This window comes from Pongo abelii, chromosome Y, assembly GCF_028885655.2.
Source record: "Pongo abelii isolate AG06213 chromosome Y, NHGRI_mPonAbe1-v2.0_pri, whole genome shotgun sequence".
Classification (NCBI taxonomy): domain Eukaryota; kingdom Metazoa; phylum Chordata; class Mammalia; order Primates; family Hominidae; genus Pongo; species Pongo abelii.
This window is the reverse complement of record NC_072009.2, coordinates 48,906,022-48,922,139: the sequence shown is the minus strand read 5'-3', so window position 1 is coordinate 48,922,139 and position 16,118 is coordinate 48,906,022. Positions and strand designations below refer to the sequence as shown.

The 16,118-nt window shown below is 40.2% G+C and overlaps 1 long non-coding RNA gene across 1 annotated transcript in view; it reads left to right on the top strand.

The window, feature by feature from the left end:
* Positions 1-16,118, top strand: part of LOC129053204 (uncharacterized) — a 38,751-nt gene that overhangs the window by 22,190 nt on the left and 443 nt on the right. Inside the window, exon 4 of the long non-coding RNA XR_008518258.2 lies at positions 14,293-14,436. This is a non-coding gene — a long non-coding RNA (uncharacterized LOC129053204). The remainder of the gene's footprint in view (positions 1-14,292; positions 14,437-16,118) is intronic.

Here is a 16,118-nt window from a genome sequence, read left to right as displayed (position 1 = left end):
ACTTGCACAAACCTTCAGCCCACTGATATGAAGAAATGCAGTCCGACATAAACATATCTTTGTTCTTTGTGCACAAAGATATGCTCACAAAGAAACTAACTGAAAAACAACAGCAACATCAAAACACCCTGGTCTTTTGTATAAGCAATGGACTACCAAATATAGTCGCTTTTTTTTCGGGTGGGGGAAGTACACGGTGGGGGACAATAAGTTTTAGTGGGCCGTTTTCTTTCCTGGACATGCTTTGGAATACAACCGGAACTGGTATAAATTATCATGTCAGTCTCTGATTCGTCATGGGTCAATGTCGTGGGCCAAGCTTTTATATTAGCACTTGTTAGTTGTGGGTCAAGGTCATGGGCCAAGCTGAGTAAAGCTTTTTCCAGATCAGTCATCACACTCTTCCATTTCCCCATACATGAGGACCCCAAACACCAGCATCACAGTGGGCAACTAATTTTGGTTTCCACTGTGGAGAGCTATTTTAATTTCCTTCTTACACTTTGTTTCTAACTTCAATTTGTGTGCACCTTCCTCAAGTTTTCAGCCATGAGACAAATAACTCTTTGTGATATCTCACAATAAGAATTTGCTACACGTGGTTCATTGGTGAGAATACAAAAAATGAAATCTGAATTGAGCCCTGGGACACAATAAGTCTTAACGGATCATCTAAAATCTGGCCTTGGAAAGCAATCTATGTCTCTGCAGACATTTCACCTTCCAGTTGTCGCCACCACTGGCTGGACAGGGTTGAGGTGGCATCCTTTTGTTTTCTCTGCAGTTCTTCCTGAAGAGTCCTGGATGGCCAAACTTGAAGAAGTTAGAAGGTCCAGCTCAAAACTCCTGAATTTTGTAGACCTGTAATTCAGTCACTAGTGCTTTGTCTGACTCCTGTTTTTTTCCTCCTTTCCTGGGCCTCTTTGTGGTCCCTGCTGTAAAAGACCGGGAATGCCACTCCACAATTTTTCTATGTGGTATCCCACAACATAGCCTGCATTTGAAGTTACCTTCTGATGTAAAGGTTGAGTAATAAACTCTTCTTTTAAGATTATCTGTATTTTATTTAAATCAGGAGATAGGATTGTTTCACAAAATCCACAGAATCCTCTCTCAGCCTTTCAGCCTTTTCATGAAGTCTGAAATATTTTGATTTTCTTTTTATTTCAATATGGCCAGTTTAGATTAATTGAGAGATGTGATTCCAGTTTCTTGAAAGCTTTTTAATATGTACATCGGAAAGTCTTTGTTTCTACTCATCCATTAAATCAGTAGGCCTTTAGTTAGGGTTTTTAAGAGCAATGTCTCCCTTCTTATTGGAAATGGGGCTTCTGTCTCTTTTCCACTTTTTTTTGGGGGGACAGGTTTTCTTCTTTGCATGGCTATATGAAATATGTCATTTGTCTCTGAAACTCTCTGTTGCCTGTGGGGCTTCCTGTTTCTCAGCAGTACTTAAGATTTGGCTTAGGAATGACAACATATTGCCATGCAAAATCAAAAACTTGGATAACATTTTGGAAAGCCTCTCTGTATTCATCCAGGTTATCAAAGTACTTTTCTCTGTCCCAATCTATTTGTTCAAAGTCTTGTAATTAAAAGAGAACCAGGAATTTAGAAGTACCATGTTTATTGGGCATTTTCTTTAGGGGTAGCAATTTAATGGAGGGTTGTTTGGGAGAATTGGAGAAGCTGAGGATGATAAAGTGACTAGAGGAGCCTCTGAATAGGGGATAGAAGAAAAGCTGGAACATCTGGAAGTTTCTTCTGAGGCTTTCCTGGGCGTTTGTTTCTCTGACTTTTGAGAAATGTTCACTATAGACAAGTCTGATGTGCTAAGACGTCATGGTCAACATTACAATGCTTACAAATATCTGGGTTGTTTGCAGGACAAAGAAAGTACCTCAGACAATTTGCCTTCTCACTTGCAGAGAATATCTAGATGTTAGATAGTATTGAGAGAAAAAGGTTATGTAGATAGGATGGATTCTTGCTAAAACTACTTTAAACAAAGAAACAGACTAAAATACCAGGCTGCAGGCAGATTTTTTAAAAACCTGCACAAACCTGCTGTCTACTGATATAAAGGAACAAAGCTTAACAAGTAAATATTTTCGTAGTTTTTTTTTGTTTGTTTGTTTGTTTTTTTGCCTAAAATGTACCAACAGATAATCTGATAAAAGAAGAAGAGTCTGCATAAAAACATTTTTCTTTTTTAAATAAATCACATACTTCCAGAAAATAGTCTCTATTCCTTTTACCCAGTGGGCTTCAGTGTCCTCTGTTGAATAGTTTTATTTTCTTCTTCTTTTTTTTTTTCTGGATATGCTTTCCACTTTATTATAGAAATAAAAATTTCTATAAATTTTTATTTCAGCTACCTTTCAGTCCAGGTCAAGGTTCTGAGCCAAGCCAACTAGTACTTCTTCAGGACTAGTAAGCATACTGTTTTCTTAATTCATAAAAACATCAGAAACTGCCTCATAGTGAAAAACCCATTCTGTCTCCTATCTGTGCTGTGAATAATTTTTTGCTTAAGCTGTCAATCAGATTTCACTTTTAGCATGTACAGTCATAATAATTATTATTATTATTATTTGCAGTGAGAGGAAAAACTCTGATGATACCTCACAATAGCAGACATATATATAGTGGTGAATCCACATGACTACAAAAGTGTTCATCAGAACACACTGAAGCCCTCTGGGTAGAAGAAATAGAGATTTTTTGTGGAAGAGAAATGTTTTTATGCAGAATCTTCTTCATCTTTTATCAGAAAACTGTAGGCATGTTTTAGGCCAAAAAAAATACAAAAGGGTTTCTTTGATAGGCTTTGTTCCTTTATATGAGTGGACTGCAGGTTTGTGCAGGTTTTTTAAAAAATCTGCCTGCAGCCTGGTATTTCAGTCTGTTTCTTTGCTTAAAGTAGTTTTAACAAGAATCCATCCTATCTACATAATTTCTCTCTGAATATTATCCAATATCTAGATGTTGTCTGCAAGTGAGAAGGCAAATTGTCTGAGGTCCAATATGTGCCAGCTTTCTTTGTCCTGCAAACTGTTGTAACTGAGCAAGTTAGAGAGAAATCACCACACTTTGAGATGGATTCAAGACTCCTTTATCAGCCAGCAATCAAGAGATGGATAATGCATGAAATTCTCTCAGCCCCAAAGAAGGGGTTAGATTTTCTTTTATACTTCAGTTTAGAGAGAGGAGTGGGGATTCTAGCTGCAACAATCTTACAGAAGAAAAAACAGACAAAAAAGTTAAAAAGACAAATGGTTACAGGAAAACAAACAGTTCCAGGTGCAGGGGCTTTAAATTCACCAGAAGGTGATAGGTGAGGGGGCCCTGGGCGTTATCTACCGGACAAACGTGGGGGCCTTATTGTACCATCTCTGAGCAAATTGCTGGGGACTGCAGACATCGCTTGCCTCAGCACCTTATCAGTTAATTGCACTCTTTGATACATTGAGAATCTTGCATAAGTTAAAGTCCTTGAGGAAAAGGGGTGGGTAAGGAGCCCTTGATGTCTTGTAAATGAAGGAGCCAAATGGCATTCATCCGCTTTTCTCAGCTAAGGGTGAGTCTATTCATATTAAAAACAAGGTTAGGTGTTACATTCCCCACTTGTGTTTTTGGGGAGTCAAATCATTGATTCCTCATTTATACAAGGGGGTCGGTCATATTGGGTTTTAAGTTACATAAGTTTGACAGAAGCTATGCATTGCTTTACAAAGTTAAGAAACCAGTTTAATATACATGGCCTGAATATTAAGCCTAACAGCAGGAGGAGAAGAGTCCAGCTAACCCAGCGACTAGAGTAGTTAGCCGTGGATTCCAATTAAACATGCTTTGATACCAGGGGATGTTATTTTCTCATTCTTGTTGATATCTATCTAGATTTTCTTGAACCCTTTGGAGAATATCCTTTATGACCCCAGACTGATTGGCATAGGAGAAACAACTTTCTCCAAGAGCTGTGCATAAACCTTCTTGGGAGAGGAATGGCAGATCTAAGCCCTGGCGATTTTGAAGAACTACTTCAGCCAGAGACTGTATCTGGTATGCAGTATATCTATGGCTGACTGGAGGTTGCTTAAATCAGCATCTACCTGTTGAGACAGGGACACTAGTCCAGTTTCTCCCTTAAGCAGGGCAGCCATAGCAATGGCTGCTGATCCGGCTACGCTAAGGCTAGCCAGGAGGGGTACTAGGAGCAGGAGGCCTCAGTGAAACCTGGGAGGCAATTCAGGGGAAGCGATGAGAAGTTGTCCTTCTGGCCCACTGTACACGTATATCTAGGGAAGCACATGAACTAACACACACAGGAGAGGTCCTGGTTCAGTCCCATTGACGCAGTGAGTGAGACCTGAAGTGCAGGCTAACCAGGTATTATTAGGTGCCTGGTAGGGGACTGAGGTACTTTAGGAAGTAAGCAGGGACTGATTACAAGTAGCCTGAAATGGAGAAGCAGATAAGTTATATCTGGTACTAATTAGGCAAGAAATGTTCCCAGACATATCTCCTAGTGTGAGGGCACAGGGTCGTGCATGTCAAGAAAGAGAGCCACTTTTAAGCATGACTTCTACTCCTAATCCCACATAATAAGGGGTTTGGCCTTTAGACATAGCCAACAATCTTGAGCTAGTTTAGGCTGGCTGAGATTAAGGAGGTGATGTACCCTGCCTAGAATGGACATCAGGCTGGGTTGGAGATGTAGTCATTGCAGCTGGGGTTTAGGAACTAGGAATGGTGGCAGAACAGTTAAATCGACCTTGTCTTGGTGTTTTTGGTACATAGGGTCACCTAGATCAGTTAAAAGCCCCATTGGCTTAGGAGGGCTCCATGAGACCAGGATTTTCTTCTGGATGGTGAACATAGTTCCAACATCAAATCCCGGGATATAAAGCCTAAATCTCCATGACATGCCATAATACCACTGAGCTGAATTAGGGTTATGGGCGGTCATAGTTAGAGTATTACAATTTTTTTCTGGTACACAGTCTAGGATGGGAAACATGAGCTATGGAAAGAGTTGAAGATCAGGTTGATTCCCCAGAGTAAGTGGCTAAAGTTACACATGTACAGTCAGGGCAGAAAAACTGGTAAGTATCTCAAAAACTAGAGTCAGGATGATTTCCAGGAGAGAAGTAAAAGTGTACCTTTGCAGCTCCCACATCCAGTCTGGCTCCTGGAGTGTCCAAAATCCTGCAGCAAGGTCGACGTTCTCTGCTCCCACGACTGGCAGCTTGCATTTTTCCTCATGGGTAGGGCAGGTTCTGGGAACAAAGCACATAAATCAACTGCAAAAGAGACCTCCTTGGAGGTTCCTGCCTTCCAAGTAATGTTTGCAAATATATGTCCTGGCATGAAAGAAGTGAGAAGAAAGGAATAGGAAGGTGCAGAGGGCGTAACAGGTGGAAACAAACAGGAGAGGTAAAAAAAAAAAAAAAAGAATTAATCTAATAGCTTCACTCAACTTAGACACAGTTTTAAGGGGCATGGCCCAGGCTTGGGGATGCACATTTCCTGCTGGGTTTTGTTGGTCTTTTTGAAGCTGGAGTGATGAATCCAAGCAGGAATGCTGTCCACCTTCAGAGCCGTTGGCATGGTGACTACAGTATGAGTCCTTTCCAAGCAGAAGTGAGTCCTACTTTTTGGAACTTCTTAACACACACCAGGTCACTGGCTGGAATGAGTGGTAGGGCCCCATCTGGTCAGGAACTGGATTGGGATGAACTCCCCAGACAAGTGGCTGGATGATATCTCATATCTGTTGGAGAGACTGCAGGAGTAATAAATTAGCTTGTGATATTTCTTCTAAATGCATATCCCTTAGCTTAGGCAAGATAGGTGGCGCCCTCCCATACATGATTTCAAAAGGTGAAAAACCAGCCCAGTAAGGAGTGCATCTTACTCTAAGAAAGGCTAAAGGAAGGAGTCTTACCCAATTCTCACCTGTCTCTAAGATCAATTTCATAAGAGTACTTTTTAGGGTGTGGTTCATGCATTCTACCTGCCCAGAGCTCTGGGGTCAATAGGCACAATGGAGTTTCCATTGAATGTTTAATGCATTACTGAATGAGCAATAGACGAGGTGAAGGCCAGTTCATTATCAGACCCTATGGCAGCAGGCAGCCCATGTTGAGGGATGATTTCATTGAGTAAAAACCTAACTGCCATTGTGGCAGTCTCATTTTCTGTGGCAAATGCCTCAGTCCATCTGGAGAAAATGTCTGCTAGTATCAGAAGGTATTTGTACTCAGCCCAGTGTGGTTTTATTTCTGTAAAGTCAATTTCTCACTTTTTTCCTGATGAGTTTCTCCAGAGGCAGTGGCCTGAGCTGGGTTTAGGACCTTGCCTGGTGTTTACCTGAGCACAAGCCATACACCAGAGAGCTGCTTGATCCGCTAAGTTCTGGAGGTGAGGGATCTTGAAATAGCTCCTCAGGAGCTGGGCCGGTTTTGCATCTCTCAAATGGGTGGTAGAATGTAGACGACTGATTAAATGTTTCCCGAGAGCTCAGGCTACAAAAATTCTGGAGTCAGGAAGAATCCACCAACCTTCCTGGTTTTTATTGGCCTAGAGATCTGAAGCTAGTTTTACTTCTTCTGCTGAGTATACAGTATGATTGCATAAGTCAGGCTGTGGAAAGGACACTTCAGGCAGTAAGGTTAAAGACATGGCTGGAAGCCATCCAGCTTCCACGGCCAAAGAGTCCACTCTCTGATTACCACAGGCAATGGCCGTGTCTTCTCTTTGATGTCCTTTGCAATGAATTACAGCCACTTGCTGAGGGAGCCATATGGATTCAAGCAGGGCTAGAATTTCTTCTTTGTTTTTGATCATCTTTCCTGCTGAGGTGAGTAGCCTGCACTCTTGATAGATGGCTCCAGGCACATATACAGTAGCGAAAGCTTATCTACTGTTAGTGTAAATGTTAATACATTTGTCCTTACCTAATCGGAGAGCCTGTGTGAGGGCAACTAACTCAGCTCTCTGAGCTGAGGTGCCAGCTGGTAGAGCTTGGGCCCACAGAATATCCATCTCCATGGTGGTGGCCGCACCAGTCTTTTGAACTCCCTGCTCAAGGAGGCTGCTACTGTCTGTAACCATGGTGGTGTCTGCCTCCTTTAAGAGCACATCTTGGAGATCAGGTCAGCCGGTTTCTGTGGTCTCTAACAGTTGTGGGCAGTCATGGACATGTTTGGTGAAGTCTGGATCTGCGAGTAAAGTTACTGGATTTAAACACTTTGTGGGAGAGAAAGTTAAACAAGGCTGATCTAATAGTAAGCTCTGATACTGTCAAATATGAGCGTTTGACATCCATTTGCCAGAGCACTTTGCAGCAAAGTTTCTATGGCATGAGGAGCTGTAAGGGTTAAGTTTTGACCTAAAGTCAGTTTATCAGCCTCCTGAACTAGGCTTGCTGTGGCTGCTATGTCTCCCAGGCCACTGGGCCACACGGAGGTCACGGGGTCTATTCTCTTGGACAAATAGGTAACTGGACATCACTATGGCCCCAAGATCTGAGTGAGTATCCCTTTAGCAACTCCCTAGTTTTCATGGACAAAAAGATGAAATGGCTTTGAGATATTTGGAAGGGCTAGAGCAGGGGCCTCAGTTAATGCCTTTTTCAGGTTTTAAAGAGCTTGTTCCTCTCTGTCAGTCCAAATTAGTGGGCCATTCCCTCCTGTAGGAGTTTACAGGTGCTTGGCAGTCTCCATGAACCCTAATATCCATAGGTGACAGTATTCCATGGCCCCCAGGAACTCATGTACCTGTCTCTTGGTGGTGGGAGTGGGGATTCATAGGATAGCTTCCTTCTGGGCACTGGTGAGTGCCCTTTTTCCTTGGTTTATCTTGTAACTCAGGTAGGACACTCTAGGAAGACAAAGCTGGACCTTCCTTGCAGACCCGATATCCGAGTTCCTGAAGGAGGTAAAGTAGGTCCCTACTATGTTGCAGGCAGCTGTCAGCAGGTTCAGTAGCTAATAAAAGATCATCTATGTACAGTTGGGTGACTGGCTCAGAATGGTATAAGATCCTGCTGGAAAGCTTCCCCAAAAAGAGTAGGAGAAATTTTAAAACATTGAGGCAACCAAGTCCAGGTCAATTGGGTAGTGTCTCCCAAGCCAGGATCTGTCCATTCAAAAGCAAAGATTGGTAGGCTCTTGGGGCCAGAGGAATAGCAAAGAAGGCATCCTTTAGGTCAAGGACAGTGTATACTGTATGTTCTGGCAGCAGCAGGCTGAGTAGAGTATAAGGATTAGGCACAGTTGGATGGATGGTAACTGTACATTTGTTAACTTCCCTTAAGTCCTGTACTGGCCGGTAATCATTTTTTCTGGGTTTCTGGACTGGCAAAAATGGAGTATTCCAGGCCGACTGACATGGTGTGAGTATGCCATCTTGTAACAGTCACTGAATATTGGGATTGATCCCCTGTCTAGCCCACTGACTCACTGGATATTGCTCTTCCTAGACCAGAAAGGTGGTGATCAGGAGTTCTACAACCACTGGCAGATGGTGCTTAGCCAGTCCTGGGGCGTTTGACTCAGTCCAGACTCAGGGAAAGAGTGTCTGTAAGGATGAGTCTATTCATATTAAAAACAATGTTAGGTATCTAAGGGAGAATCTAGTCATATTAAAAACAAGGTTAGGTATTATAAAACAACCCAGATATTTGTAAACATTGTAATGTTGACCATGCCCTCTAAGCACATCAGACTTGTGTCTAGTGATCAATTCTCAAAAGTCAGAGAAACAAACCCCTGGGAAACCCTCAGAAGAAACTTCCAGTTGCTCCAGCTCTTTTTATGTCCCATATCCAGTGACTCTTCCAGTCGCTTTATAATCCTCAGCTTCTTCAATTCTCCCATCCAAGACTCCATTAAACCACTACCACTAAAGAAAATGCCCAATAAAAATTGTGCCTTTAAGTTCCTGGTTCTCTTTTAATTACAAGACTTTAGACAAATAGATTGGGACCTAGAAAAGTATTCTGATAACCCAGTTGAATATAAAGAAGCTTTCCAAAATCTTACCCAAATTTTGATTTTGCATGGCAACATGTTATGTCATTCCCAAGCCAAACGTTAAGTACTGCTGAGCAACAGGAAGCCCCACAGGCAACAGAGAGATTCAGAGACAAATAGCATGTTTCATATGTCCAGGCAAAGCAGAAAATCAGTCCACAAAAAAAAATGAGTGGGAAAGAGACAAAAGCCCCATTTTCAATTTATATATATTTGGTACATGGTCTAAGAAAGCAATATATTGAAGAGTGAGTAAGAGTATAGGAGCACTTCTTCAAATTCTTTCCTTTACTTTTGTTTTTGAGGATTTGGTCCTAATTTTTTTCTTTTTTGTACTCAAGAGCAAACAACACTGAGACTCGGTCAGCCAGTTCAAATCAATAGGATGGCTTCCAGCCTTATAAGACTCAGGTGACAGGCTGGTGGGAGAAAACTGACAATCCCCCAACACCATCAGTTGATGAAAAGGTTGCTTCTGTTCCAACTCATTATTCTTCACGAAGCAGCTTATGCATGAAGAGACTTGGAAGCTATCTTAAGGCAATTGAAAGTTTCTGGCCAAGGCTACATCTCAGTGTTACCTAAAGCCTTCTTAAGTTAGGCCAGTCAATGACAGCCCCTCAGGGTGTTGGCATCAGGAATTCCAGAATTTTCTATTTAATTTTCTTGTTTTTCTTTTTATGTCAATCATGTCTCTTATTTCTTCTTAGTATGCAATGTTGCAACCTGGAGATACAATCTTATTGGGTGAAGTCAGTTGGTGATTTAGTAATCAGGAATATTACTAAATATTGCTGTTTTGGTGGTGTCTTGGAAACAAACAAAATTGAAGATATTAGTCTAAATTTTAAGCTGGTGAAAACCTTTTTGGCAATCAATGATAGACGTTTATAACACTGTAAGAAAAGTTATTTTACCCCAAGTGAATACATTCTCCTGCATGTCTTCTTTTTCTTCTTCTTCTTCTTGTTCCTTCTTCTTCTTCTTCTTCTTCTCCTTCTTCTTCTTCTTCTTCTCCTTCTTCTTCTTCTTCTTCTTCTTCTTCTTCTTCTTCTTCTTCTTCTTCTTCGTCTTCTTCTTTCTTCTTCTTCTTCTTCTTTCTCTACTGTCTTATTAATTTAAGAGGCATACTGTGGGAAATTTTTATCAAGCCTTAACCCTCCTTTTCTAACTTTTGACAAAAAAGTGTTTGGAATCAGTGTTTTCACTTAATATTTCAGATTCTACAGTTCCACCTAGTAAAATGGAGTTTTTCTCTGTGTAGAGCGGTGTCAGCACTTTGCCTAAAATGTATAGTTTCCAACTTTCTCTTCCACATCTTGCTCTTAGTTGTAAGACTCTCACTTTCAACAGTCAAAAGAATCTGCTCTTGAGAGACAAATTATAACCTCAGGGCTGATGCTTTTATAAAAGAAGGAAAGGCATTTTTTTTTTTTTTTTTGAGGCACCAGCTACATTGATATGTTAACAAGAAGAGAATGTTACATTTCCAAGTCAATCCATTTTATTCTCAGCGATGCCAATGTTTTGTTGGACCACAGTAAGGGAAGCCAGAGAGAGTATAAAGACTCAAACTCTATTAAAGACTCTTTCTTCAATCCAGCTACTGTATAATCTCTCACAGGCTTCCCAGGTACCTGGAAGTTCTTTTGGTTGAATGGGCTTAGGAGACAAACAAGGAATCAGCAATGGAGAGCTAGGGTTGTACACCAGTAAACAGGCCTACTCCTGCCAGCTACCTTCCCTGAAAACATAGGTGAAGCTTATGTTGGCATCCCTGAAGGGCACCTATGTTGTTCACCTGACACAAAGGAGTTGGGAGGTAAGAAATAACAAGGAAGACACTTTGTATCTTTTTCCCCACCCAGGGTCAAATTGACAAAAAATAAATAAGGCACATTTCATCTTTCTTATTTTTCATTTGGTAGCAAACTCTCTTCAGTCTGCACTTTCTCCAGTGCATTCTGAAACGCTGGAATTTCTTTGCCCTCAAGACTCAGAGGGAAAAAACAAGGCTCATATTATACTGCACAAAGATATGGAAATTACACTAGCTCTAAGACAAAAACTCCTGGCCTTCTGAGATAAAATTTTATCTGAAAGTATCTAATTATCAGATGTTTTCTTCAGATGAAATATCCATTAGTATGAGTTTCTGATGTACAAGCTTTGTTTACCTTGGGAGATAACCCAGACCACTGTAAGCATTGTAAAATTGATTCTGGCCTTTTGGTAGTCATGTCAAGCAAGGCTACAGAAGATAATTTCCCAAAATCAGAGAGACAAACCTCTGGGTAGCCGTTAAATGCAACTTCTAAATACCCTACCTGTCCTTCTTTTACACACTTTCCAATAGCTCTATCATCAGTTTCGCTCCCTGTGCCACCCAGTAACCCTGCACCTTCACTGTAGGCCCTGCAGAAAATGTCAAATAAACGTGGTACTACTAAGTTTCAGGTTTACTTTTTATTGCAAGATTTTGAAAAAAAAACAAATTTATATCCAGTCAAGTTCTCTGATTACTCTGATAGATATATAGAGGCATTCCAAAATCTAACAGAGGTGTTTCATTTTATGTGGAAAGATGCTGCATTACTCCTAAACCCAATTCTATATTTGTCAGAAAATTTGGCAGCTTTTCAGGCAACAGAACGATTTGAAGATGAACAATGTGTTTACTACAACCAGTCTAAAAATATTAAGTGAAAAAAATCTAGATAAAGGGAGGGTGAAAGACAAAGTAAGGTAAACAGATAGTAGAATCTTTATTCCCAACAGGAAGAAAGACATGGCTCTTTGAAAACTTAGTTGGAATACACACACACAAATACTTAATTTAAAAGATTAAGTAGTGGGAACACAAGTGAAAAGTTTCAGCAAACCTTTAGTATACAGAGAAGAGATCATTTTCCCAGCAAATCACTACATGATTTGAGAGCAACTAATGCACAGATTAAATAAATGGGTGCATTACAACAAGGTCTCCCCTTCCTGACAGCCATTCCAAGGGACTGGCCTCTCATAGCAGTAGATCTTAAAAATTCTTTCCTTACTATACTCTTACATGAGATGGATAAGCCTTGATTTGTTTTCTCTGTGCCTTCTAGCAATCAAAAATAGCCTCTCTCATTACCAGTGAGAGAGTTTTACCCCAAAGCATGCTCATCATTCCTATGCTACGTCAGCATTTTGTAGGACAGTCATTAAAGGAGCCTCATAATATATTTCCTACTGCCTTCATCATTCTTTATATGGATGACATTCTTTTGGGTGCTCCTATGGAACAATTACACCAATTGTTCAGAGAAAAAAACAGGGTTTGCCTAAATGGAATCTCAAAATAGCTCAAGAAAGGTATAAACGACCTCCCAATACCAATACTTAGGCACTATTGTTACTGAAATAAAGGTTTGACCTCAGAAACTAGTCCTCCCCAGGGAGAGATTACAAATCATGAATGATTTCCAAAAATTATTAGGGGACATAAATTGTCTGTGTCCAGTATGAGGTATTGATAGTTATCAACTCAAACACTCAGACACTCCATGGAGATTATTCATTATATTCTCCTCGGCAACTGACTAAGGAGACAGAAGTTGAGTTACAGCTTGTAGAGCAAATGCTTCAGCAAACACATGCCTCCCTGCTACAGCCACAAAATCTTTGGTTCTCTTTATTCTTTCTACCCCCATTCTCCAACAGGACTTTTATGCCAGTTCATAGAAAAATCTGTAATTGTAATAGACAGCTTTAAAAAAAGAAATCAATCAGACAGTAAAAGTGTCTGCAAGTTTATCTTTCTTTAATTACTCAACTTATAACAATGGGTAGGCATACATGCAAAATGCTTAAGAGATATGATCTAGAAAAAAATATTTTTCTCTTTAGAGCAAGTCTAAAACTATGAAGGGAAAAAACTGGATTCCCAACAACAGGCTGCAGCGTGGGAAATGTTGACTGTGTGGCAAATTGCTCTTGCAGACTTTGTAGGAATAATAGATAAACATTATCCATCAGACAAAATTTTGCAATTTTAAAAGCTCAACCTTTCATCTTCCCTGTGATTACTCATCACAAACACATTTCAAACCGCCAGACCTATTTTACTGATGGCTCTTCCAAAGGTTGCACCGCTACTTATGGGCCTAAGCCTACTCAAAGAATAAAAATTCCTGGAGTTTCAGCTCAATGCTCAAAACTAATGGCAGTTATTCCGGTTTTACAACTCACTGCTTCATCTCCTATTAACACTGTCTGTGATTCAGCTTATGTTGTAATGTAGCCAGTCACATTACGATTGCCACTATTTAAAGCATCCTAGAACAACAGCTGTTTAACTTGTTCCTAAGACTTCAACAAGCCCTTTGCTCTTGTGCTGCTCCTTTTTATATTTCTCATATTTGATTTCCCACACAACTCTCTACACTACTGTTTCTAGGTAATCATAGAGCAGATAGATTGATTTGTTCTGTATTTCAACAAGCTCAAGCTTCTCATGCATTACTGCTTCAAACCTCCTCTGCCTTTATTTGTGTATTTCATTTGCCTCACAGCCAGGCTGCAGCCTGTATAAGCCTGTCCTACCTTCCAGCAAGTACCTGGAGTTGCACCCATAGAAGGTTGTAACTCATGAGGCTTAGCTCCAAATGAAATCTGACAGATGGATGTTACTCATGAAGCTGCCATTGGCAAGCTCTCCTTTGTTCATGTGATTATAGACACTTATTCTCATTTGCTGAATGCTACATGCAAAACAGGTCAGAGAGATGGTCATGTATAATGACATTGTCTCTCATCATTTGCTCATATAGGGTCCCTAAACAAATAAAATAAAAAACTGACAATGGACCCGCTTATGTTAGTTATCATTTTTTAAAAAAATTATAGCTATGTTCAATCACTCATAAATCAGGAATTCCTTACACTCCTCAAGGATAAGGAATTATACAGTGGGCAAATCAAACATTACAACATGTGCTGGAAAAACAGAAAGCAAAAATAAGAGACCAGATACCACCTCAAACAAAATTACATTTACTTTTACTTATTTACTTTAATTTTTTTAAACTTATTTACTTTAATTTTTTGACTTTTGTCACCGATAGTAAGACTGCAGCAGAAGGACACTGGTAAATGTTAGAGGGAAAAAGGAAAGTATACCAAAAGTTATTATGAAAATACCCAGAAGAAGGATGATGAAAAGGCTCAGTAGATTTACTGATGTAAGGACGAGGGTATGCTTGTGTTTTTTCAGGAGATGGATAAAATGTGTGGGTGCCCTCAAGGTGTTTGTGACCATGGAAAGGGAGACTGGAGAGAACCATTTATCCCAACTATGGATGCAACTCCTCCATTACAAGCTGTGAGTCAGTTGAAAGTGCTGGAGCACCAGGTTCAGGTAAAAACCCCTGCCTTCACGTTTATGGCCATGCTACCTGTAACACCCTGTGTGGTTTGTTTTCCCTGTGCAGAGACAAAAACATATTGGACATATGTTTCCAATCCCTAAGTATTATGGACTGTAATTTGGATTGACAGTCCCCCTGTGATCTATCATGATCATGGAGTGTGGGCACCAGAACACCTAACTCCCCGACACAGAGCAATTAGATTCTCAGAACAATGATTATCAATTATGCTGCTCCATTGCAGAGACTTCTTTATGCCTCACCCAGGGCACATCAGTCAACTGCAGTGGCCTTGCAATTTAATCCCAAGCATGATTGAGTTACTATGGAAAAATTATGTACTTATTACGCCTTAGCTCTATTAACATTACTGGTATAGCTACTAATCACTCCCAGCCCCATCACTCAAGTTTTATTAATTATGCAGAATGGGCTTCCTTTGATAATTCTTACCCCCATCCTTGGACCCAGTGTCTTGGCCTCCTAGCTAGACATCAGTCCATGCTAATGGGAGACATTATTGACTGGGGACCCTGTGGTCATTTAGATGGGAGAGATGAAAATCCTACCTCATTGTATAAACTTCGATGACACTGGTGAAGAAACTTTAGCATCTCTTCACTACATCACCCTGGAATTCAATCCCAATCTGCAGCACAGCTTGCCTGGCATGGAAAAGGCTTGAGCTCATCTTTCATCTTTGCCTCAACGGCATTATCAAGGAAAGAGAGTTCCAATTCAGGGGTCAATAGGGAGGGCAGCACTCCCTCTATGAGTGGCAGTATTTGTGTCAGAACACTATTTAATTATATTAATTGTGCTGAACACAGTTTTAATGTTACTTTGGTAGAAAATATTACCACTCAATTTACACTTTGTGTTTTTAAAACATGTTTTTCAAGCAGAAAAAAAAAAAAAACTCCAGGTAAACAATGCCAAATTGACTTATGATTCATCTCAGCTGTATCATTCCATTAATCATAGCACAACACAAACATACAGCATATACCCCTCTAATAATGCTAGGTCACCATTCCAGATTATGGATTCCTGTAAATCTGTCTGAGACTTGGGTAGCCACCTCTGGTTTACATTTTGTAAACATTTTTCTTATTCAGCTTATGCATTGTGCTTGTAGAGCCTTAGGCATGATAATTTTTGTGAAAGTCTTCTTAGGTACATTAATAACATCTGTTGTGTGGTCCTTAGTAGCAATGCACAGTTCCATTCAAGCAGCTCAATATGTAGAAAATTGGATGTGTACAGCTGACTGGGCATAAAACTAAACTTAGCAGTGAGATACAAACGGAAGTATCAATGTTAAAGACTACAGTTCTGTGGCTCCGAAAACAAGTACAAAGCTTGTAGTTACATCAGCAATTGTATTGTAATTTTAACCAAAATCATATTTGTGTAACCAATTTGGAATAAAACCAAAGGGAATATCCATGGAATCTTGTAAAGGCCCATTTACAGGGGTTTTCACACCCAATGTTGCTTTTGATATTAATGATTTACAAAGTGAAATCCTTAAGTTGAATAAGCATACTGAAACATTTTAGCCATCTTTAAAATCTTGGGCAGAATTCCAGCAAGGTTTAGAGAGCCTTAACGTTTGGACCTCCTTGAAACAGCATCTCAATATCTTTTTTGTGATTATCAGAGTAATGTT